This window comes from Corvus moneduloides, chromosome 6, assembly GCF_009650955.1.
Source record: "Corvus moneduloides isolate bCorMon1 chromosome 6, bCorMon1.pri, whole genome shotgun sequence".
NCBI lineage: Eukaryota > Metazoa > Chordata > Aves > Passeriformes > Corvidae > Corvus > Corvus moneduloides.
Genome location: NC_045481.1, coordinates 32,724,545 through 32,749,692, shown reverse-complemented (window position 1 = coordinate 32,749,692; position 25,148 = coordinate 32,724,545). Strand labels below are relative to the sequence as shown.

At 37.6% G+C, this 25,148-nt stretch overlaps 1 long non-coding RNA gene across 2 annotated transcripts in view; it reads left to right on the top strand.

The window, feature by feature from the left end:
* The window catches only part of LOC116446043, a 33,754-nt gene that overhangs the window by 5,322 nt on the left and 3,284 nt on the right, over positions 1-25,148 (top strand). Inside the window, exons 1-2 of one of the 2 annotated variants that reach the window (XR_004241004.1) lie at positions 11,337-11,415; positions 21,451-21,645. This is a non-coding gene — a long non-coding RNA (uncharacterized LOC116446043). Of the gene's footprint in view, positions 1-11,336; positions 11,416-21,450; positions 21,646-25,148 lie in introns of those variants that run through there. The other variant, XR_004241005.1, reaches the window with a different exon arrangement.

The following is a 25,148-nucleotide window of genomic DNA, read 5'->3' as shown; positions in this document are numbered from 1 at the left end:
AAAGAAATTTTGGTATTTGATAAAGTTTATTCTTTGCACTTGTTTCCAGAATTTCAGTGTAAGTCACAGTTTGCTATGCAAGCCAGAAGATTAAAAAGAAGAAACATTTTAAGCATTCCTGCTTGGCTAGTCAGTATAGAGCTGATTATCTCCATAGGTTATGAACGTTCTTCTACCATTTTTTTCATTCTTTGAGCCCAGGCTTTGCTGGTGTGATAATTTAGAATTTTGAATCTGTATAAAGGGTGTCATGTGTGTTTCAAAGTCTGTTGTTAAAACCCAGCCCCATATAGGAATGCCTTCTTATGCCAAATTTTTCTTGGGAGAGTAATTCTAAGTGCACTGTTGCTTTACACTTTTAGACTTGAATGTATCTTTTTACAGCAAATATATCTCCTTTTGTTTACTGTAGTAGCCATTATTTTATCACAGATCTGTGGACTGGCAGCAGTCTTTGTCAGATGCTCACATGATTTATTTTCATCATTTTGCATGTCGCTGTCTTACTGAAGTTATGTACTAGTTCAAAATTTATTATGTTGAGACACACATGGCAATGTTATGATTATAACTTAGTATTACTGGGAAAAGGCATCAAATAATATGTGACGTGTTGTTTTTAGTTCTTTTCTGTCATAAATTCTGTAAGTGATTTGGCAATTGAAGTGAAGCAAGACTATTTGCAAAGTGTGCAGAGAAGATAGTAAAAATTGCCCCTTTTCTGTAGTTTCCATATCCCAGAAACTGGAAATTCATTCTTGGTTCATTTTCATCTGCCTCAGATAGTGATGGCATACCAAGAGAGAAACTGAGAACACAGCAAAACTTACCTGGTATTTCAAACAGTGAACTTTTCTCTTATCATGGACTTGTAGATGTATTACTTCCCGTATCTTGATGCAAATGAAATAGAAGAAGAATATATTCAGTTGGATTCCTTTCTGTGCTTAACTTTTGAATGCAAGCTGGGAGGCAAGAGGTTGACAGGCTGTTGAGGACTGTGAATTACTTTGATTTCAATCCTATTTTTAGTGGACAGTTTTGGAATCTTCAAAACAATAAAATGTTCTCAGTTGAAGATAGAACAATTGAGCAGGCATCACAACTTTAGTTGTCCCTTCACCAGTAAAGTTTTTCTCCCGACAGAAGTATGTAGAAAATAGCATGTGGTAGGCTTGATGGGTAATATGTAGATTGAGTAGGTGGATATTCATCGCCACAATTATTTTCTAAATAATGTCTAAATGTATCTATTTATGGGAATACTTTTTAGATTTATGATCCAGGAGTGCAGACCTGTCCCATTTTCCAGTCTTGTGCCAAGGCCAGATCCATGTATCCACCAGTCCTTTCCTCTGTGCTTACACAAGATTCCTGTGGAAATGAAATTCTATGCATGGACTGGGAAGGAATTGGAGCTGTATTTCAGCATATCCCTTGTTTGGATAATGGGAAAACAGTATTCTAGGGACCCAGAAAGAACTGAGTCTCAAATATTCATGTATGTATTTCTAAAATTTTCCATGGGCAAAAGTAAACTTGGGAACAGTGAAAGTGAATAGGAGTAAAGTGGAAGCAGGGGAGAAAAGGGCAGATGGGATTTTGCAGGAACAAAGGAAAAGTGAGTGCACTGGGCAGTGGGAGTGGATAGTGAGGTGAAGAAAGGTGGACTGTGTGATTTCCCGTTTTTATGGACACTCTTCAACAAGTGGACGGTAAACTGGGATGACAGTGACAGAATGTGCACCTTGAGTAATGTGGTAACACCAGAAAAGCCAAGAGGCTCTTCATTTCCTGCTGCTTCTCCTGTTTAAGGGAACTCTGGAGGCTTCCACCCAGAGTACAGGGCCTTGCCTCTTGTCTGCTACGCTGGAAGCAGCAGCTTCTTTCAAGGCTTGTCTCAGGGTTTTGAGGTTTTTGTCTAATACTGATAGTTATGAAATAAACTGGACTACAGTAAATTCTGGGCTTTAAATGTGTTCTGGTTTTCATAAGAACTTGTCACCCAGAAACTGATGATGCTTTCATCTTGATAAGAATAATGACCTGGCAACTAGGAATGTGATTTTGGTCTGGGGATTTTCTTTCAGTGTAAATTCAGTATCTGTTCCTAGAATATACTCCACCTAATCTCTGATCCCTTTTACAGATGTTAGATGCAGTGCCATGTCAAAATTTGCTGCATATGGGAGAATCTCAGTTTTAATTCAGTGATATTCTAGTCCTAGTGGCCTTAAGAGAGGAAAAAAATACTAGTGGGTTAATAAAAATGATGAAATTAACAATTTTTCCCTCAAAGCCTTAGTCCCAGAGTCATGCAATTTGAGTTAGCAATTGTATATATTACTTATTTTCTGCAACTGATATTGACATTGCAAGTGATGACACTGAGCATTGAGATAAGATTTCTTGTGATAGCAATTGCAACTAATAGGATCTACCTGTTGACTAATTACTTTCATATGATAAAAGTAATACATAGCATAGTGGTTGCTCAGTTAAGGAAAATTATATTACATCATCCTATTTATCTCTTTGACACAGAACAATGATGAGTGGAAATACCCTATAATATTCTTATATGTTATGAAATTCATGTCTGAAATTGTACCAACCAAGAAAAGACTACTTAAAGGTCATCCCCTGGATGGGGAAAGTTATGACTCATAAACACCGCAAAATATCTGAATTACCAAATATTTTTTCATGCAGAATGGAAATATATTTTAATTATACTCAGTCATATATTATTAATAATTTCCCATCTTTGCATAAATTTTTCCCAGCTTGCACAAAGAATTCTTTGGCAGATAACAAAATGTTTTGTGGCACTGTGATAGCACTTTTTACTACACAATATTTAAGAAATTCTGACACTTAAGAGAGGTTCCAGGAAATATTAATCTAGTTGGATGTGTGAAACCAAACACACACAATGTGGCAGCTGTAGCTGCTGAAGTTTTTCTCCAAAAATGAGGCAGTGAGGTTACCAGAGCTAAAAGGAGACTAAATTAATGTATTAGACATGCTGTAAAGATCAACCTGTAAGGAATGATGGAGGAGGAGCAGGAACTGGGAAAGCTAATGCACCTTTGTCATCAGCAAAGAATTTCCTCTGTAGTGTTTGCTATCGTCCTTTAAAAGATGAGAAAGTGTGCAGATGGAGCACGCGAGGTTTTTAAGAATGCTGTATTCAGTTAGATCATCTCAACTTTTCCAAAAGAACTTGTCTCAAAATAATTTAAGCCGTATGGAATTCTGAGAGATGATTGGAGTCATCTGACTGGCAAACATACAGGACTTATGGATATAGAAATACACTTTATGGACATCTGTCACCTTAAAAAGTCATATAAATTTATCTGTAAACGAAAGAAACCTTGAATATATTGTGATTTAAATTCTGCAGTTCATGGAGGTAAATTTCCCATTGAGGTCTGCCCAAATCAGAATTTGCAGAATTTGGCCCAGTCACACAATTGGCACAGGGTATATCTGTATCAGGTTTGTGTAGCAAGGTTTTGGTGGCAGGAGGGCTACAGGAGTGGCTTCTGTGAGAAGCTGCCAGAAGCTTTGTCTGTCAGTCAATTCTGTTCCGTGACAGACCCAGCCTGAGCCCATGAATGGTGGTGGTAGGGCCTCAGTGATAGTCTATTTAAGAAGGCTGAAAAGCCACTGCAGAGCAGCAGCTGGAGAGGGGAGTGAAAATATGAGAAGGAAACAGCTCTGCAGGCACAAGGTCAGTGCAGAAGGATGTGCAGGAGGTGCTCCAGACACCAGAGATTCCCCTACAGCCTGTGATGCAGACCATGGTGAAGCATCTGTGCCCCTGCAGCCCATGGAGGTCCATGGTGGAGCAGACATCCACCTGCAGCCCATGGAGGAGCCCACGTAGGAACTGGTGGATGCCTGGAGAGGGTGTGACACTATGGGGAGCCCACACTGGAGCAGGCTCCTGACAGGACCTGTGGATGTGTTGGGAGAGAAGCCCGTGTTGGGAGAGAAGCCTGTGCTGGGAGAGAAGCCTGTGTTGGGAGAGAAGCCTGTGCTGAGAGAGAAGCCTGTGTTGCATCTGGTCTGTTGGCAGGACCTGTAACCCTGGGGGACACTAGGCTGGAGCTGCCTGTTCCTGAAGAACTGCACTCCATGGAAGAGTGACCCACACTGGAGCAGTTCATGAAGAACTGCAGAAGTTCAGAAGTTCTCCCCTGAGGAAGAAGGAGGGGCAGAGACAACACGTGACTAAACTGACAGCAACCTCCATTCTGTCCCCCTGCACCACTGGCAGGGAGAAATCATGAGTGAATTTGAACTCAGGAAGAAGGGAGGGATGGGTGAAGGTGTTTTAAGATTTGTTTTGTTTCTCTTTACACTACTTTTATTTGATTGGTAATAAATTAATTTCCAAGTGTTGAGCCTGTTTTGCCTGTGACAGTAATTGGTGAATGATCTCTCCCTGTCCTTATCTCCACCCACGAGCTTTTCAGTATCTTTATGCTTCTCCTCTTCAGCTGAGGAGGGGGAGTGATAGAATGACTTTGGACACCTGGCATCCAGCCATGGTCAAAGCCAGTATAATATCTTGCCATTTGATATGTAACTCTTCATTATCCTCAGCTGTCCTGGACAAGCATGTTAAGTTGTGCACACAGAGCTAAACAGGAGAAAATCCTGCTTGTCTGTTTTCCTGTGGTGGAACCAGTGTATGAATTAGAAAGAATGCAGTAGCATGATTGAGAAGGGAGAAATAAGTTTAGAGGTGTGGTTATCACACAAATCCAGACTTACTGGGAGAGGTTAAAAGAAATTTTGCATGCTTCTTACGTGAATCAATGGAGCACATATTCATGCAACAATGAGATGCATCTGCCCCTACAGCATTGTACACACGAAACCAAAGACCCCTATGTAGGACCAACAATCAGTTAGATGAAATTCATTTACCATCATAAATTAGGTGTACTCATATCCACTCATTTCCTAGACAGATAGTGGTGTTGGTGGGGTAATTTTTCTAATATGTTCAAATTAATTATGACAGCAGATATTAATGAATGAAAAGACCCATTCCAATCCAAGAGCTAAGGTAAAATTATCAGAGTTTCCTGAGGGAATGTCCAAGTTCTGAGGTCTGTTGCCTCATTAATGATGCCATATTAAAACACCGGGTTGTACTGGCCCCCCAAAAATGAATTCTTCATGTTCTTTTTCCCTTGCAGGAATTTTTGAATGACCTATTTAGTGCTGGTAGACTGAGAGTGGGGAGTCAAATGACTGCTGGAACCACAGATGTTCTTGAAACATGTGAGCTTGCATTTACAAAAAAACCTGCAAAAAATATTTTGACACTGATGTTCCACCAGTTTCATGTTGGTGCTTGAATATCTTTGAGGATCTAGCGTTTAATTACTATACTGGAGGTAAACAGAAACATATTAGATAAGACAACCTGAGTTTTAAGAGTCTGAATATTTGCAGTTATTATCAACTTTGACAGGAACTGCCTGTTTGGTGCAGAAAAGAGGAGACTGATCACTACAGGCAAGAAAAATCACAGACTACTGTAATAAATTTGTCCATATGAATAATTTCTTCATCTTCAACTAGAAGTCAAATCAAGCCTAAAAGGGTCCTAATAAAACTGTGTAAAGATGTGCACAACTGGAAGAAAAAGAAATTCTGAACAGAATAAATTCCATCCATTTTGCAATCTATAGAAAGACAGCTGCAAATGCAGGTGACTGCATCTTATATTGCTGAGCTGCAAGAGAAATCAAATCCACAGATATTTAATCCACATTTGCAAACAGAGAAGCTAGGAAACAGTCTACAGCCCAGGGAAACATATCTACTGTCACAGACACTGGCTTTAGGGAGGTACAGAGAAACTGATTTAAAAGTAGTCTGTCAGTGACAATTCAGTCCAAAACAAATAAGGTTAATTTAGCAGCATTTAAAAAGGGTGATGTGGTTTGGTTTTCTTCCACTATATTATTCTCTGATATATCAAACTATGATATGTTTCATGCTGAAGGTATAGAAAAAAATAGCAGAAAATAATTAGGATGTTAACGTGACTGAGTGACAACACTTATGTAGAGCTTTGCAAGAAAAACTCACAAAACATAGTAAAAAACTCATTCCCACATAATTGTAGAAAAGGCAGAGGACAGTAAAACAAGTCTCCCCCTAAGCAGTTGTCATGAGTGCATGCTCTGAGGCAGACCTGATTTCAGAATAGACGATATTTTGGCATTCAAGGGGCAGTTATGAAATATAAAAATGTGCGTACATCTCCTTTGTGTATACACATACTGAGATAGGTATGTATCTGTTTACATGTCCACATCAATGCACATTCTCCATCTGCTTAACCCAGAAATGGTTAATTAATGGCATAGTTTCCTCTCCCGTTGGAATAGGCTTGCCAATCAGAACAGAGATATGAAGAAACGTGTAGCCTAGGGCAAAATGGGGTCAGTGAGTGGGATGTTGTGGTTTTTTCACAGCTTTGCTCAGCCTGTGCCCCAGAAGGGCTGCTAAAGGCAATGTGAAGTATGCAGGAGGACAGTAGCTCAGAGGAAGGAGTAAGAAAATCTGCTGATATTGAAGTTATGATCTTTGAATTGTCAGTCAAAATGTGGTTTTTCCATGGTAAAAGAGCAAATGGTAACTCTAGACCTGTTATAACTACAAAGTCATGGGTGTGGAAATATGGCCATTTGGACTTGGATATGACTTCTGATTTTCTCTGATGGCTAGTGTATGCCATTCCCTAGATAGCTAGGTGATAGAATAGTCAGTATTGCTGTGAAACTCAGAGACTGAGCTTCTAGTCTTATTTTTCAGTAAAAAGAACTGATGCTGATCTGAATGGAAATTATCATACACTGAAATAGTTTATTATTCCAAAGTAAAGAAGTCATGAGAAAACATAGCTCTGAAAAAACTACTTGAGAAATCACCGTTAGAAAACATGAGAAGCTGATACATAAAGGTCTTTGGGAAGGCAAACTGACAGAGAAGAAAGTGAAGAAGAGCTGTCATCTAATGAAAGCAGCTGTCATAATAGTATAGTAGTAAATTATTTCCACAGAAAATAGATAAGAAACAGCATGATGTAACGAAGTTCTAGAAGTTTTCTATAAGAGAAGGAAAAGGGAATATTCATTTACCAGGACAGGAGTGCAAAGTACAGTTGATATTGAAAAAGCAGTGAACTATTTCTTTGTTTCCATTTTCAAGCATTACATGGAATTAAAAATTTTATTATATAGATATTTTCAAAAGGAGACAGAACAATGATCCTGAATACGCAAGTAACAGGTTGAAGGTGCCTAGATAAAATAAGTGTGGTCACATTGCATGTGAATGAAGTCCACTAATGAAAATTAGTGCAGCATTCTTAAAACAATACTAAAACTAGTCTCTGAAGGGTGAATAATTATCTTTGGAAATATGGATGATTTTAAAGAGGAAATGGATTTCAAGAGCAATTCTGAAAAAAATTATTACTTATTAACAATAGGGAGAATAAATAATAGATAAACAACATGAAATTGTCTAAGACACATTACAGTAAATGTATGTTTTCTGTTTTTCTGAGTGGGAAATTGCCTAATGGAGCTGCAGGTATGAGGTATCTTGAGCGTGGAACTTCTTTATTGTCACATAAATTCTCAGAAGTAAGCTACAGAAGTCAGGTCTGAGTAATGTTTTCCCCACAAGTTTTGTTGCACAACTGTCTCAGTGAGAAATTATTGATTTACTGACAAACTGGGAGAGTATTTAAGTGAGTCAGTCTCAATTTTTAAGCAATCTTTTAGTGTAATGATTTAAATCTTACAATAGAAACTAAACTGAAGCTAGCTGAGGCTAGGAAACGAATGCCACTAATTAGTGATGCATCCCATGAATGGTCTTCATGGGATAACTTGACTTAAAGGGTGACTGAATATGAAATAGATATACAATATATTCTTTAGAAAAGTTGGTTTTAGTGCACAGACCATGTCCATACCATGCTCTCAAAGGTTCATGCTACATGGATTTCTGAAATTCAGAATGAGATTAATGACACAGATATCATTTACTTAGAATTCTGTAAGGCCTTTAACATTCTCACACACAAAATCCTTTTCTCCAAACAGGAGAGATATGGATTTGAGGGACGGGCTATTCAGTAGATAAGGAATTGGCTGGATGAATGCAGGCAGAGAGTTGTGGTCAACGGCTCCATGTCCATATGGAGGCTAGTGACAAGTGGTGTCCCTCAGGGGTCTGTATCGGGACAAGTGCTCTTTAATATCTCCATTAATGACATAGTGGGATCGAGTGCACCCTCATCAGGTTTGCAGATGACACAAAGCTGAGTGGTGGTTGCCACACCTGAAGGATGGGATGGCATCGGGACAAGCTCGAGAAATGAGCCCACAAGAACCTCAAGAGGTTCAACAAGGTCAAGTTCAAGAGCACAGTGCCAGATATGAGTACAGACTGGGAGCAAACCCATTGAGAGAAGTCTTGCAGAGAAGGACTTGGGAATTCTCATGGATGAGAGGCTGGATATGTGCTGGCAATGTGCCCAGAAAGCCAGTCGTATCCTGGGCTGCATCCAGAGCAGCGTGGGCAGCAGGGAGAGGGAGGGGATTCTGCCCCTCTGCTCTGCTCTGGTGAGACCCCACCTGCAGTGCTGCATCCAGCTCTGGGGTCCCAGCACAGGAAGGACACGGACCTGCTGGAGTGAGTCCAGGGCAGGGCCACAAAGAAGATCAGATGACTGAATCACCTCCCTTGTGGAGACAGGCTGAGAAAAACCTGGAGAAGAGAAGGCTCTGGGAGACATCATTGTGGCCTTCCAGTACTTAAAGGGGCCTTATAAAAAAGAGTGAGAGTGACTTTTTACATGGGCAGACAGTGATAGGATGAAGGGGAATGGTTTTAAAGTGAGAGATTCAGATTAGATATTAGGATGAAATTCTTTGCTGTGTGGGTGGTGAGGCACTGGAACAGTGGATGTCACAACTGTGGAAGTTTTCAAGCCTAGGTTGGATTGGTCCCTGATGATTCTGATCTAGTAAGTGACATTCCTGGCCATGGTGTGGACGGGTGGGAACAAGATGATCTTTATGGTCCCTTCCAACCCAAACTATTCTATGATTCTATGATGACCTGAGTATTTGTGCTGTTTTATGAAGAAAATGCTGGTAGAGAATGCACACTCTTGGGTAACTCTAAATACCAAAGAATACTTTTCCTATTGGTAAAGAAGTCCTTGATATCGTATAATTTACAAAGTACTGAAGGAATTCAGGTAAAGCAGAGGCCTGTGATGGTGCCTGACTTGCTCATCCCTGAAGAAAACAGAACCGTTTGATTCTGAGCCAGGTAAATATCCAGGCTCTTCTGAGTGATTTGCATTGAGGCCTTATGCACAAGTGCTTCAAAAATGTCAGCAGACTTGTTGGCAGCTAAGAAGCTGTGCAGCATAGTAAACTGGATTTGCCATTCTTCAGTTCACTGTCTTTCTTGTATTATATAACTAGTGAATGAGAAGAGTAAATTGTAGGGGGAAGGACCATTTCATACACAGAGGAGGGAGATGAAGGCAGGGAGATGTGGTCTGATGAGATGTTCTTTTCAGCTCTAAAGGTAGTGGAAAATGTCTGTTATAATACCTATCCTTCTAGATGGAAGAATAATATAAACAAGTCTGTTAAATAGTGCTGTTAATAGTCCCAGCTGTATGATAGAACTCAGCCTTTCAAATGTTGAGAATGAAGAGGCTTGAACAGTGCAGAGTTTGAAGATGATTATTGGCAGGATCACCACCATAAAAATAAGACTTCTTTTTCATGTCTCCTGGCATGCATGTGGCTCAGGCAATTCAATAAGCCCTAATTTCTGACAGAAGTTGAAACACACAAATATATACACATATACAGGATTTTATATAAGAATACTTATGTCTTAGGAGGGACACTGCAAACTCCCCTTAATCATGTGAAAAAATAAGCAGCTCCCTTTTGATGGTTCTACAGCTCTAGTAACAAAGAAACTTAAATTATTGTCTTATGGTGTCACAGTGCACAGGTATATAAAATATATTTAGGTAAATAATTACTGGATGAATGGTCTTCATGGGATAACTTGACTTAAAGGGTGACTGAATATGAAATAGATATACAATATATTCTTTAGAAAAGTTGGTTTTAGTGCACAGACCATGTCCATACCATGCTCTCAAAGGTTCATGCTACATGGATTTCTGAAATTCAGAATGAGATTAAAGAGCTCGGTCTGCACAACATGGGTGAAGTTTTCATAAAGGATTTTTCTGCTAATTGTTTCAAGACTAGGAAAATCTAGCGTAATACAACGTGATAGCAATGCAATACAGAGATTGCTGATTAACAGATAGAAAGCATACCAGCTTCGCAACATCCTCTCTGCCTTGCACACTTCACTTCCAAAGTTTGCTGGAGCATGTAATGGTTTCTATATTATACTCAGCTAGAAATTCCACAGCTCTGACAGTGCCAGATACACTATAAATTGAATTAAATATATCCTTTAGCAGAATTTATTGCTGCCATTCTGTGAATTGCTGCAAGTTTCAAACATCTGGACCTGTCATATCATATTATCTCAGAACAATAACCATAAGCTGAGAGACTGATCTGTTTATGAGAATGGTATCTGTGCAGGGCCACAAAATCATAAACAAGAACATTCATATTTCCCTACTTATCCCCTTACTCTAGAGCAATTTACACTGTACCATTTTGTGCCTTCATCTTAGATCTTGAGTGGAGATTGATTTAAGAGAAAGGAATGCTTTGTTTATGGCTGAACATCTATTAAACATAGGCCTGGACAATTCTTGAGCAGAGCAGGAAAAGTTAGAAGTCCTCTACTAAGGTTTCATTTACTGCTTTGTGTTATATAAGCCTTTTAATAGGCATTCAAACAGATGAACATTGATCTCTAATGCAATTTATGTTTCATGGTCTTATATCTGTTTTTTGGCAAATGCTGTGTGAGTAAAACATCCCTTTACTTAATTATCTGTATGTGGGTATTTTTTTTCATTTTTATAGATTATGATAAATACCTAAATTACTTGCCAACATTCTTGTTACAAATTATTGTTGTTATGGTAATAACCTACTGAGGAGTCCTTTGGACACATGGGAACCTTATATAACCCCAAACCCGGAACATGCTGTGTGAGTGTAATGCTGGGTTGTGTCCACAGCCCACCTACAGCTGCTATTGGCCTCCTTCCCTACCAATGGCAGGTCTGGGGAGAGCTAAGAGTAAGTTTATCCCTACAGCATAACTTCACTGCTGGCTGAGGGGCAAACAGGAGCCTGGGGAGGCACTCAAGCACCATATGGGAATGCATTTTGAAAGGTAAGTGGGAGCTGTGTAAGCCTTGGCCAAAGTTTTCAGAGGTGCTGAATATGTGTGCTGACACAGATGTGCAGAGCGTCTCTTTCTCTGCCTGTACTTGTGTCTGATCAGACAAGCACCATGTTGGGCTGTTGTGGGCCAAGGCTGCTTACCTGTTCTGACAGGATACACCAGGTCAAATGTGGTGTAAAACTAATGCACCTACCTGGCTTCTGGTCTGAACTGACTTATGTTTGTCCAGGAACACATGCAGGGTCATAAACGTACTTGTTTACACCCATGCAGGTACAGATTATGTCATATGAATTTTAGTGACTGTAAATTTTCAAATTATTTACACATCTTTGAAAATTTCACTCCTAATAGCCTTTATAAAATTTGAGTTTTGCGCTTTCAGCCAGGAAGGCTAGTGTACATTAAAGAACACACAGCGTCACACAGATGTGACACTGCCTCTGAGGAAGTTTTTAGCTTAAAGGCATTTGCTTATACTTCATACTAAACTAGCTAGAAACATTTCTGTAACTGAAATGTTGCATAAAAGTTTACTTTTAGAATATAAAAGTGAAGAAAAGGTATATTTGTACAAGAATATTTAGGTATCATTAGTATTGCTTACTCTTTATTGAATAATTAAAAATGACACTTCTGAGGAGTTAACTCACAAGTGATTACTGAAGCATGTGTATTTGTACTGTATGGAGTCTGTATTTTTATATAGTACCTTTCAGATAATATGACCTTTTCTTTTTCTTAGTGCTTATGATTTCTTCACATTTCAGCATCACTCTAAGGAAGCAGATGAGTTAATTTAATTAATTTCATTTTCTAAAACTAGTGATTGAAAACCTTTTGGGGAATAAGAATTAAAGATACAGTCAAGTTATTCTTAGTTGTCCTCCATGTTCAGATGAAATAAAATCTCAATGAAAATGGTTTGAAATTATGACAAACCTTCACCTCAGGTTTTTCTTGAACCTTATCCAGCCCCAATTGTAATCTCACATGCAACTCATCTGACAATTCATCTTTTCTTCCTTCTAGAGATGATCTCTGCACAGAATATACCAGTAGCCCAAAATCACAAGCTCCCAATGGCTGATGTCTTCTGTGTTCATGGATTGTGGCACTGGGATGAACATTTCCTGCAATCCCCTTAAAGGCTTTACCTTAAAATTCTGCACCTTGGCAAAAGGAATGAGTGTGCTCTGTGCTTCCAAACTTGTAGACCGTATTCACGTCACACTTCAGCCTACTAGTGCTGATATAGACAAAAGTTTCTTTATATCTGTCTAATGGGAAATTTTACAGTTTTTCCCTTGAAGGCCATTTCCTTACCTGAGCTTCAAGTGCAAAAATAGAAACATGAAATAATATTATGGGTTGCCAGTCTCAAAGAAAAAAAAACACTTATAAGTTTTATTTTGTGTGTACAATTCAGCACAGTCTTAAAAAGGCATGAAAATAAGATTCAGGTTGTTTTGAACTCGGTGGCCAGGTTTTGTTGAAAGACCAAATCTCTTCAGCCTGAATTCTGCATTGAGAACAAAGCATAATCTGCTATTTTGTTCCTCAGTGTTGCAGTGTTACAAGGTTGAGTGAGTCAACCTTCCCTTGTTCATATGATGAATGATCAGATTAAGATATTTCCTGATTTATGAACTAGGGCTGGTCCTCGTACGGGTCAAATGGAAGATCACTCATACTGAAAAAGCCCATTCTGTTACAAGAGGGCATTGCACCTTTTGCTTGAAGGGTCCACCCATCTTGTGTTTACTACAGCAGACACTTGTCTTGAATTATGAGAGAGAAAGCAGTATTTTGTTGTTTTGTTTTTGTTTTGGTTTTTTTATTATTATTTTATTTTGTTGTTTTGGTTTTGGTTTTTTTTTTTGGTTTGGTTTGGTTCGATTTGGTTTTTTATTAGGACATGTAAATGAGACCCTCAAACTGTTTTTTGTAGTGGAATTTAAACTGACACACTGTCTTTCTGATGTGTTTAGATGAAGACCAGTGAGATGTGCTAGAAACTGCAGCTGAATACTACCCACTGCAATGATTCTTAGATTAGAAAGGATTCCACCGCTGTTTTTCTGTTTTATTTCATTTTAAATATCAACAGCTGTTGTCTGTTGAATGCTACAGAGCAAGCTCACCTATGAGGCCAATTTATTAAATTCCTGGGAACAGCAATGAACAGCAATAATTTGTATATTCTTTCTGTGTCTACAAGAAAGCACAGAAGAGTAACAAGCAAGAAATATATTTTACCAAATGAGTATCTCTGCTCTGTAAAAAAAGTTTCTGTTTTTCTGTGGACAAAACAGTTTAATTCAAAATATTTTCATTTAATAAAATAATCCATCCCTGGGTTGAATTTACTCAAATAGTACACTAATGCAGGATGAACAGCTGATGTTAGACTACTGGCAAACAACACAGTCATAAGAAATTCTTTTTCTTATGCATGTGTAGTTGCCAGGCTCCCTACCATCATTTCTGTGTGTTTTTGGGAGGGAGAGAGGCTTTGGCAGGTTTTTCTTCATGCCTTGGCAGTGGTAAAATTTCTAGCAGAGCCATTAAAAAATATAGTTTTAGCGGTAAACTGCTAGACACTGTAACATGGTCCAACTTACTCCTAAATTTTTGCTATTTTTTCAGGAAATATTTTTACACAGACCACTTTTACAAATCTGCTATATTGTGTCACATTTAAAGGCAGTTTTCAAAAATTCTGTTAAGAGTTTCATGCTATCTTTATAGCAAAAATCAGATTTAATTATTTGTTTCATTACTTATATAGCTGATACTACTTTGACAGCTGCTGCCACAAAAAACTAATTTGGCTTAAAAAGAACACAGCAGTAACATCAGTACATTTTACAGAGTTCTGCTGCAGCTTCTTTGGGATGAAACACAAAGCCTCCCAAATGGCTGCAAATGAAAACAAAATTATGTGTGCTGATTTATGTTGCATTTTGACGATCAATAAAACTGGAATCTAGTAAGGGGCACATGAGAGCAAGTTCCATAAGAGACTTCTGCCACTGATAAGTGGTGTTGCCAGTGCTGCAGAACTCAACATCAGAATTTGACAGTAAAATGTCCTTACTGGTGTTTACATGTTTAATTAACTGCTGATAGGTACCATGAGAACACAAGAATGTATTTAGGCTTATGTTGGTGAAAAGCATATGGTCACATGGTCAGTCCAGCAGAAAATATTTATAGCCTTCAAAGTTACGTCACACCTGCAGCAAGTGAGCGGACAGTGGAAGGCTGATCTCTCTGGGAGCTCCAGCTGCAAAACACCACAGACCTCGGCCTGGATGTGTATCATGGAGTCACCTGAGGTTAGTCCATTAGGTTCAATTTGTGCCAGTCCAGATTAACACCTTGATATCCGTTGCAAAAAATATAATTATTTCCCTTTGGTTAGGAATGAAGACAATGCGTGGTTCACCTCTTGTGCCTGTTTCCTGTCTTCACATGGCAAAATACACTCTTTAAGGGACATGGTTCTTGATGGTCTCACCAGAAAGGTCAAATATAGGTTAAGATCTGAAGTCTGAATTACTTTTTCAAATTTCTTTTGGAAATGAGGCCTTTGCAACTCAATGGAAACATGGGGAAAAGAGAAGCTGGAGGAACTTAATGTTCCTACATATGATACTTGGTCTGCATCAGGTGTGCTATAGCTGTGAAGAGTTTAGGTAGGCTCTGTATGCCACACTGTGAGACATTAAAAAGTGGGGAGGACAGAGGTTTCCTATTTCTCTTACCACTAGTAAATTTGATGTCACAGTCATATGGTGGCAAGGGGTGGGAGGAAGCAACTAAAATACAAATTTCTTTCAATTTGCCAGTCCACAGCAGGATCTCTGGCTGCACTCTTACATGGATTAAAACAAGGCGGAAAACATTTTCATGCTTCATTTCTGAGTTTGCAGTATTTTAAACTGTAAATAGGATAATGAGAAGTGAAGACCTTCAGACAAGGGAACAGGCTCTTTTCATCACTGAAACTGAACTGTGGGTGTTCTCTTGGCAAGCACAGGAGTAAATGTACATCAGGAACACAAATTTAATGTCAGAAACATTAAATCTATAAAGAGAGGGATTTTTAAGTGGTAAATATTTATAACAATACTTTGATTGAATAAGATTCTAATTAAAGTTTCATGGGAAATGTGGCAATTTTTGGTGCATATTTTAAAAGAACTTTTTGTTTTAAGAAGTGGAAGAGCGTAAATTAATCTGAGAATCTGTAATTGGAAAATAGAAAGTGAGACAAATATTACTTTCTAATGTTTCTCTAATTTGAATGGTGACAGCATTGCACACAATTTTTTTTTAACGTAAGAGCTTGTCTGTCTATATGACAGGAGAGATAAGTAATAGATATTATGCTGTAATAGCTGTATACAAAGAACATTCAGAGCTCAGTTGTTTTTTTCTTACAATAATTATAAATTCCCCTTTTAAAGTAATGGCTGCAATCAATTTTTTCTTCAGACTTGGAGGACTTCAAAATATTGAAATACAAAAGAGTGAGATTAATAAAAGGTAATCCTTTGAAAGAAAAAATATGGAGTGTATAACACAAACTGTGTGAGGAGGCCTTTTAACTGCAGACATAATTTTGGACAGTGTTTCTCTAACCCACAGTTTGCAATTGGCTAAAATGTCCCTCATCACAACAAATCCAGAATGCACATGCACAGAGTGTAACGTGACCCTGTGCAACGAACCAGGGGCCCCGAGTGGGCCTGTGCTCCCTGAGTCCTTGCCATGACACTCTTCAAACATTGGTATTGTTGGCTCTTTTCTTGCCATCAGCTAAGCTTCAGAAGAGCTGAAACTGGGCTGTAGCAGATTCTTGTATGCCCAAGAATCTTTGCCTGGCCAGAGGAATGATGCAAGAGAGAATTTGGGTGCATGAGACCCTCAGACAAGTTCAGGCTGCAACCAAGTGTGAGAACATGTTTGCCCGCTGGGCAAGTTGGTATCTGAGAAAGGGTTCAGACTCCCACTCCATTAGGAATTTAGACCTGGAGTTTACAGCCTGTGGCTCATGAACTGTTTTTGACTTAAAGCCTACAGAACGCAATGAAAAAAGGAAAAAGGCAGCCTCCTGCTGCTAAGCTTATACTTGCTCCACAAAGCTGTTGTCAGCCTGGGAAGATTTGCAGGGCTCTAAAAAGAAAACCATGAGGAAAAAACCCCTGATTTGTGAGCCCTACTTTTCAGCGGAGATTGAAATATAAATAGTGCAGTTAGTCACAAGAAGATACTTGAACTACATTCAGGGAGTTGTGAGAATGATGATTTAAGTACCTGGGAGGAAAGATCCTTTAGGTGAAACATATTAAATTCAATAGGAACAAGTTTAGGCCCAAAACTGGAGAAGATTAAAGAAACTATGAGTATTCTAATACAAATCCTGTGAAATAATATATTTATCTATTAATCAAAGAATTGTGAAGATTTTTGGAAAAGATAATTTTAAATTAACAAAAGCCTTAAATACCCCAAACCTAATCAAATGGGAGGAAAAATATAGTTGTTTTTTATTGCGAATGACCAATGTTAAATATGCAATGCACCCTGGTTTTACATACACTACAGCATGTTTTTTTTCAGATGAAAACAGATTTTTGCTCTATTATGGTGCATATTTTTAGCAGTAATTTTGGGAGATTTATGAGGAATCATAATGAACATAATTAAAATAATCCAATTATCCTGGATGTGCAATTTTGCCAGTTCTGATCTGTGTTTCATTCTCTGATGCATCAGCATTTGAATACAAAAGGTTAAATTAGACCCCACAAGATTATTTATATGTGTATTTGCCAAAGCAAAAAATAGAGCTTTCTAAAGTGCTTTGAAGTGCATTATGTCATTTAAACCTTCATAATGTGCATAATAAATGTGCATATTACAGATGAGTCAATCACCATATTTTTCCAGAGATAAAAAGAGCGGTCAGGGGAAAATTGGGGCACAGACTATACAAAAGTTTAATGTTCCTCAAAATCTGAAGAACTTTTGTATTACTCATGAGGTGTCTTTAGTTTGCAGTTGGCCTCTTTTTTTTTTTTGTCAGAAGTGGCAAATATGCTTACTGATAAAATCAAATCAATCTCAATTCTCAACAGTCTGTATTCAAGAACTCCATAAGAAATTTGTGAAGACTTTCTTTCATAGAACACTCAATAATGAACTTCACATGAATCTTTTGTACTAACTTTAGTCTTAATTACTTTCCAGTTGGGATTTACTGGTGCATTAAATTTTTCTATATTGAAGGAAAAAAGACTAAAATCCGTGGCCCATATCCTATAACTGAAAAAGCAATGATGGATTTTTTAATACTTGTAGATTTGAAGAATTTTTCTTTTTTCACTTATACAATTAAATACCTTAGATAATTTCTCATTATTCTGGAGTACAGCAAATTTTCTGTTTAAAATACTACCTAAAAAATACAAGGAAGTTGCTGGCTAATTACAGGAGGAAGTGAAAATTATTTGTCTAGTTCAAAATGCTGTAACTGCGATTTCCATGGGCACAGATTATTATGAAATAGAAACCAGCAAATAATAGATAAATATAAAGCAATTTTCCATCAAGTACTCCAGGAGATTGGTACTCCAGGCATGTTCTCAGCACTGGTGATGTCGCACCTGGAGTACTGTGCCCAGTTTTGGGCTCCCCAGTCCAAGAGAGATACAGACATCCTGTAGAGAGCCCAACAAAAAATCAAAGATATGGGACTGGAATAACTCCTCCATGAGCAAGTGCTGCGAGGGTTGGAACTGTTCAGCCTGGAGATGAGAAGGCTCAGGGGAACCTTATCAATGTATTTAAGTATCTGATGAGAGGGTGCAAAGGGGACAGAGACAGGCTCTCTTCAGTGGTGCCCAGAGACAAGACAGGAGGCAATGGGCACACACTGAACACAGGAGGAGCCATCCAAACATCAGGAAACACCTTTTCACTGTGAGACACTCACGCTCTCTGGAAAAGTTTGCCCAGACAGGTTGTCAAGTCTTCCTCTTTGGAGAGAGTCAAAAGCCAGCCCTGGACAGGTCACACTAGGAGGCCTTGCTTGAGGAGGGCGTTGGACCAGCTGACCTCCAAAGGTCTCTTCTAACCTTAACCATTCTATGAATTGTTGAAAAAAATCAAGATTACACAATTTTTCAATTTTTCTTGTGTAGTTTCAGAGAGCTGGGCTGTTTATTTTGGTTTTGGTTTTGGTGGGGGTTTTAAAATTGGTTTTGGGTGTTTTTTTGTTTGTTTGTTTGTTTTTTGTTAGATGAGTGGATACAGTTCTCACCTTTCTACATCCTAGTATGCAATCTGCCCATGAGTGTGTTGAACTTAAATCAGGAAGATGAAATCTTTGTAAAGGGATGGGCACACCAGGTTTTCTTCTATTGTACTTTCTTAAAGCTGTCTTAAGCCTCCTCTTGGAGAAAACAAAAAGTTTCAAGATCCCAGCAAAAACTATATACGAGAAACACAGGGACAAAAAAGACAGAAGACTCTAGAATTACAAATAGAAACTAAGGCTGTGGATGCCTTTCAGAAGTGGAGGGCTAAAGGGCTAAATACAGGGCTAAAGGAGAGAGGCAAATTTGGTAAGTATACATGTACCGATCTACCAATCTATTCTATGTTAATTTGGTCAGATTAAATTTAATACTGCTTTTTTCTTCTTGTGTGTGTGCAGTTGAACATCACTGGTCTCTTTTACTTAATTTCATCTGGTTTTTGTTGGGTTTTTTAAATTATTTGTGTAGATTGTAAAGTCAGACATTAATATAAAGACTAGAAGCAGAATAGGTCAGAATAGGTGTACGTCAGGAGATCGATCTGTTCTTATAAAATATATTGTATTATGCTATTTTTACTCTTAAGATAACAGTATCTATAACAATTAGGAATGTTTTTTAATTATTTGTTATTTGGAAAGGATGAAAAATGAGCATTTTTTACAGAGTTTAATGAATCACATTATACATTTTCCACCATGTCACAGTAAATGCATGGTCCTACTGGGGTCTTTTATTAGCAGACTGTAGAACATATTTTAAAACTTTATCATTATAACTAGTATTTAAAAAATATTAGTTATATTACATAAGTGGTTACTAGTTATACTACATGAGTGGTTAATAGTTATATTACATGAATGGATTCCCATAGGTTATATCACCACAATGCTGTTACTACAACGAGGTTTTCCATATGCTTCCTTTCTCCCTATTCTCAGTAGTTGTGTGCACTAGCTTTCTTTCTCTGAGGGGAAAAATATGATTTTTAAATTATTTTTATTGTTCACATGTTTGTGTTAGACCAAAGGCAAGTGGAAAGAAAGTCTGCACTGAAGAGGTTGCTATTTTTATATATACCTCTGACCCAAGTTTTTATTCAATTTCCTGTTGTGCTAAATACTGAAACAGACACAGAACATAACTTATTTTACTCTTTAAGCTTATATGTAGGTACATTTTTTTCCTGCACACACAGAACACAGTGGCATTTTTCTGACCAATTCCTAATAAATGGAACTGAAAGCAGGTCAATAATTTGTCATTTTATTCATTTTGCTGTAATGTCCCCTCTTCATCATGAGGGTGCTGTAGCCATGAAGCTTCGCTTGCATTCTGATAATTGTCCCTTAAAGTCAGGAGGTCATGAAATCACACCTAGCAAACTTGCACAACCACAGCATCTTAAAGGATGCACAGTGGTATAAATAGATAAGCCAATGTATGTAGCGTATAAATACCAACAGTGCTGTGGTATAAATACCACTGCTACATGAACCAGTACTAGTTGGTAGCAATGTACAGAGTGCCACAGGACATTTAGAGGTGTATAGAGATGGCATGAAGTTTTCCAGCAGCCAGTGAACAAGGAGACATTCCAGTGGCTTGTGGATGTAACTCATTTTCTGACAGACTTACTAAGAGTTGTGATTATCATTCTATTTAGGGTAGTGCATGTTGTTCACATGAAAAAATTCAAATATTCAGCAGTGTTCTCAATTATTGACAAAGGTGTCATTTTAGAGTGGATAGAGGTTTCCCCAGAGAAAAATGCAGAATTTTTTTCCTTGGGTAGATTCAGGAAATTTTTGTTCCCACGAAATATATTTAATCCCCATTTTCAAAACCCACTATTTCAAATCTGGGAGGTACTACTATGACATTTGGCAGGAGTAGAAACTAATGACCCCTTGAGATCCATTCTGACCTACTGTTTCACAATTCTTTTGTATGTCTGTTACTCTTTTGATTGAATTGGATGCTCAGTTTTTGAAGCTCCTTTGGATAGATTCCACTTAAGGAATCAGTGTCAGGATACCAGCTTTAGGCCAGCTTGAAAAATCCTGTTGAGACAAGAAGCTTATGTTTTAGTGGCCTTGCCTTGTATACATTTCACATACTTTCCATATAATCCCATATTTTGGTAAATTCTGTCTCAGATGAAATATTTACTATATGACTCAGAAAAAATGTTTGAGAAGAGTTTCATCTTGCAACAGTAGCTCACACTGCCTTAAAATATCTTGTGTTGTGGGGCCTTGAATTTTTTCTGGTTTTAATTTTCTTCTGTAATTATTGATATGTAATTTATCTATCAGAAATTTCATGGAACTGGTTTATTTGTGTTTCTTTGAAATGACGAAGAAGGGTTACGTAAATTTTATCAGTTTATTTTTATATTTCCCTTTTTGCTCTAGGGTGGTGGCTTGAAAACATCTGAACATGTAATCCCTTGAGATCAAGCTCTCTATTATCAGGCAATATTTTTTTAAGTAGAAGTGTCTGTTCTGAGAGAAATAGGTTGCAGTTAATTGATATTCTCAGTTACAGATGAAATTATTGAATACTGGCTCGTGATAGCTACCTCAGGTGAGAGTAGAATCTGCTCTGCCTAAAATTAATTAATTCTTGTGTGTGGTTCAGCACTGCAATAGCCATGCTCTTTTTTTTCATTTAAATCCTCTGCACATAGGATTTCATAAGGCTACCAGGAGCAGGCATCAGAAGGATCTCCACAGTACCCTAATTTGACAGTGCAATCCATGAGTCCTTGAAGCTGCACATTCGTGCAGTTCTGTGATGTGCTGGAAGCACAGATCGTGATGTTCCACGGAAATACCACTGTGTTGCTGGAAGCACATGAAAATGCACAGTGATTACATAAAAGGTACCACATCATTCCTGTTAATTGATTACTTTGATTTATTCCTCTTTCTCGACTGATAAAATTCATGGTGATATTTCTGAATGTAAAGCATATCCTATAAGGAGATTTATTTAAAGAGTGACTGTTTCACTAGCATTTTAGTTGATTCAAAAATTATGTAGTATATTAAGATATGAGTGCCAGTAAAATTCCTCATTCAACTTCAAACACATGACATACCATGTGCATAAAATACTACACTAGATTCTAAACTTGACATGTAAGAGAACTTCAACACTCAAATATTTGCATACTTAGATGGGATAATTAGTGTTTTCATGTCACTTTGCTGAAGTCTGATAATGAACATCAAAAAGTTGCTACATAAGCAGCAGAACTAGTAATTTGTTTGTGTCATCTGTTTCCTTAATGCAGATGGAAAGCTCTTCAATAATGCTTTCATAGGATCTGTTCTCTCTATTACTGGCCTACTTCTGTAAAGTTTGTAGACATGTAATGTCTTTACAATGTCTTTACCTCCTGTTAGTTTTGTTAGAAATCAGCTTGGAGAAGGTATTAGGACAGTGTGATAAATTTAGTCTTGGTTTCTCAGGAAACTATACTAAATTACTGTGCTTTTTTACCATTTTAATGTAGTGCACAAGCAGCGCTCTATGAACAGATGTTGCTTCTTCTTTAGCTAAAATCAGTACATTGTACTATTAAAAATACATAGGTAAGATATATGACATAACAATATTGAAGTGTTTTTCCACTTTGGAAGTGATCTTTTTGTTTGCTGAAGTGCTTTATAAATTCATGTTACCTCTTATCTGCGTTGTCCAGCTGCCAGTTTGCCACTAATTTACCAGAACAGCAGCATCTCTATTGTTTTGCTCTGAGAATGGAGATGAAGAAATCATGAGTCTGCCTTCCAAAATTTCAAGGAAAAGATAGTACGTTGTCTAAACTTCTTCCTTGCAGCTTTTCTAGTAGGAGTTATGAGGGTTTTATTGAGTAAACAGCAGCAAGGCAGATTGCATTACAGTGTTGAACACATGTTCTTTCATTAAGAGAAGAAAGGCTGAGAAGGACTAACACTAAGAAAGGCTGAGGTACTCACATGTCTTGACATTTCCATGTTTTATAGAAAACTTCTGGCACCTTATGCTGTACATTATATGGAAAGAAGAAGAATATAGGTTGGGAAACAATTTTTGCTAGGCATATTTCAGTAATGTTAGTAAAATATGAATTAGAGTTAGTACAGGGTAAAGACTAAATTGAGAGTTTTTCAAAGATCTCTGATTTAAAGTAAGATTGAATACAACATTAAATAATTAAGAAGTTTTGTTCAAGGAAGTATCCATTAATCCAAATAAAAAGACTTGAACTTGAGTAAGTGCAATTTTTAGAACTAACTAAAAAGACTGATTAAGAAAAGAATCTAAAAAGATTCATTAAGATTTCAGAAAATTTCACAGTAATATCCTTTCCTTGTGGCCTTCTCAATACAAGTTAGAGATGCTAGAGGTAGATAAGTGGCTTAAAGTATTTTAACAGTAAACAACAAGTCAGTTTGGAAATTATTTTATCTAAACTAGATACCCATTCAACTTTAGACAAAACTATGCCTGATAGCTGGAGTCACAGCTGATATAGTGAGATATAATCCTAATTTGCTTCCCTTCAGATAAAACTCCAGATCAGATTGTAAAGTTCAAGGCATTTTCTGTTACCACCCCAATTTTATTCATTGCCTGGAGGTTTTAATACTTTATTTGTAGATATTAAATACAAGTTGAATCTGAATGTTATTTTATTAAGTGGAGAGACATTATTTTAAATGAGTCATAGATGAAAACTGTATATCAGGAGTCCAAGTACTAATTAAAAAGAATATGCCAGATTCAGTGGCATAAAAATACCATCATGATGAACAATTATTATAAGGATAAGATCCTTTTTTGGCAGAAGATACATTCCTTGGATTTTCGTGTCATTGCCTAAAGCAGTAAGAGCTGCCATGGTTAGTGACTGGCAATTTAATCCCAAATTTCAGGAGGCTTGCCAGACAGAAATTTTAAAACTTCAGGATTCAGAGACTTTGTGTTACATGTGCTTGTAAATTAAAACAGTTGGAGTCTTTTACCAAGTCTTACTTGTAGAAAGTTCAGGAAAAGGCAAGATCATTTGTTTGCCCTGTAAGTTAGGATGGTAAAACTATAATTTTGAAAAGAAAATCCTTTAATGAATATTTATCATCATTCTCCCCCCCACCCCTGACCCCAAAATTGCTTCAACATTCCTGAGCACCAAACATCTCCCTTATTTTAGGAGATGATCATATTTTAATGTGAAAACAACTCGAGGAAGAGAGAACAGTACATTCTAGGAAGTGTGTCAAATTCAGTTCCAGTCAACAATTTAAACTGTGACAGTCTTATACTGCAGTTCTTAAAACAGGTGCTTCTTAGTGCAAGTTATTTCCTGTTAGACTATGGAGTGGGATTTCTCAATAATTTTCTGCATAGTTGTGAGTTGCATCATTGAATTAGCCTGCCATGTTTTACTAAAGGCTTTTTAGTGATGCCTAGCTCCTAATTCTGGAGCCATCAAATATTTGAATTACTATAGATATGCCAGATTTTTTTGAAGGATGAAGTTCTTTTTCCATTTAATGGCAAATCTTACCTTCATGAGATAAAAACCACAGTGTCTCTACCAACGGTAGTAAAGGTCATTACAGGCTACTGGGTTAAATAGAGGATGAAAAGTGCAGTCCAAGACCAAATATTTTGCAGCTGAATATTGTTCAATAAGTATCTGAGTGTCTACTATTTAGACTGTTTTACTATGTAGAGAGCATCCATTTTTCAGATTATAACTAGTGCAGTCAGTAATCCAGATAGCGATTTAAATTCTCACTTAACCTTTCCTTCTCAGGCATTTGAAAATACTTGTATGCTCTTAAAAAAATTCTTATTCTGATGAGGACATAAAAGTTACAGTGTTATTTCCTTTGAGATTAAGTGAAAGGACAAATGGTGACCTCAGCCTGCTAAGATCTAGGATGTTGTGGGAGTTAAGGCAGCTCACCTGAACTAATAAAAAACTTAGTTTTTGCACCTTTCCTAGGATCAATTTTGATAACAGCACTGATGGGTTGCCATTTAGACAGCACACCTGTAGGTAGCTTAACTCTGGGAGCTCAGCAGTAGTGATAGAGTGAAGGACATTTCTACCATGAACAAGCAGTCTGACATTAAGACAAGAAAGCTCTCTTTTCTGTAAGGACCTCAGGGTCTCACCAGTGCACATGAGCTGGCAGTGTGCTTTACAGCAGAGTACTCACAGGAGGGGAAATAGGAGAGCAAGGGAAGTGATTTATTTCAGGATTTAATTTTCTCACTTTTTCTGTCAGAGAAAGGAGGTACCCTAACATCATATAGTATAAGGATAGGTTACTGATTTGATCTCACATCTATTTGAGATACAAGTTGTCCAAAAATATGTGGGACTTC